Raw genomic sequence first — 1,015 nt, 5'->3', positions numbered from 1 at the left:
AGAATGGGGGGCTGATTGTTGATGGCAGTGTGGGGGGGGCTGATTGTTGATGGCAGAGTGGGGGGGGCTCAGTGATGACAGAATGGGGGGCTGATTGTTGATGGCAGAGTGGGGGCCTGATTGATGACAGAATGGGGGGCTGATTGTTGACGGCAGAGTGTGGGGGTGCTCAGTGTCGATGGCAGAGTGTGGGGGGGGCTCACTGTTGTTGGAGAGTGGGGGGCTCATTGCTGATGGAGAGTGGGGGGGGCTCAGTGTTGAAGGCAGAGTGGGGGGGGGTCATTGATGTCAGAATGGGGGGCTCAGTGTTGACGGCGGAGGGGGGGGGCTTGGGGGTGGAACGTCCAGGAGGTGGAGACGCTTAGAACCATCAGGACCAAAGGGGGGTCCCCTCCCCGAGTCGGAGGGGGCAAAGGGGGTGGGGGTCGGGGGTGGCATGGAGGGGGGCGGGGCAGGCTTTCTCTGACTGAGGACTGGCCAGGCCCGGCCGCCCAGGTAAGCGGGGCCGGCGAGGCGGCTTCCTTCCCTCCCTCCCTCCTATGTACTGAGCGCCTGCTCATCCTCTCCTTCGCTGCCGAGGTGCGAAGCGCTGGGCAGGCGGCCGGCGGGGTGCTAGGCCTCCACCTGGGGAGAGGGGGCGCTGTGCTGAGCGCTGTGCTGAGCGCTGTGCTGAGCGCTGTGCTGAGCGCTGTGCTGAGCGCTGTGCTGAGCGCTGGGGGAGGCGGCTTTTCGGGCGGGTCACGTGGCCCTGCGCTAAGGGGGGGGAGGGGGGGGCTCCTGCCGCAGTTTCCCCCGCCCCACGTGCGCCCGGCGGGTCACGTGCTCTGCGGGACGGGGCGGGGGGAGGGGCGGCCGCGCGCCTGCGCGGGAGGGTCACGGGGGGAGAGGGGGCCCCTCCCGCCCGCCTCTTAAAGGGGCCGCGCCGCCGTGGAGAGGGCGGCGCCGGCAAGGGGAGCCGGGGCCCCTTTAAGGGCCGTCGTGGCCGGAGACACGTGTGTGCGGGCGGGCGGGGGGA

The sequence above is a fragment of the Ornithorhynchus anatinus genome, unplaced genomic scaffold, assembly GCF_004115215.2.
Source record: "Ornithorhynchus anatinus isolate Pmale09 unplaced genomic scaffold, mOrnAna1.pri.v4 scaffold_264_arrow_ctg1, whole genome shotgun sequence".
Lineage (NCBI taxonomy): Eukaryota > Metazoa > Chordata > Mammalia > Monotremata > Ornithorhynchidae > Ornithorhynchus > Ornithorhynchus anatinus.
The sequence above is the reverse complement of the archived record's forward strand: the minus strand, read 5'-3'. Positions refer to the sequence as shown.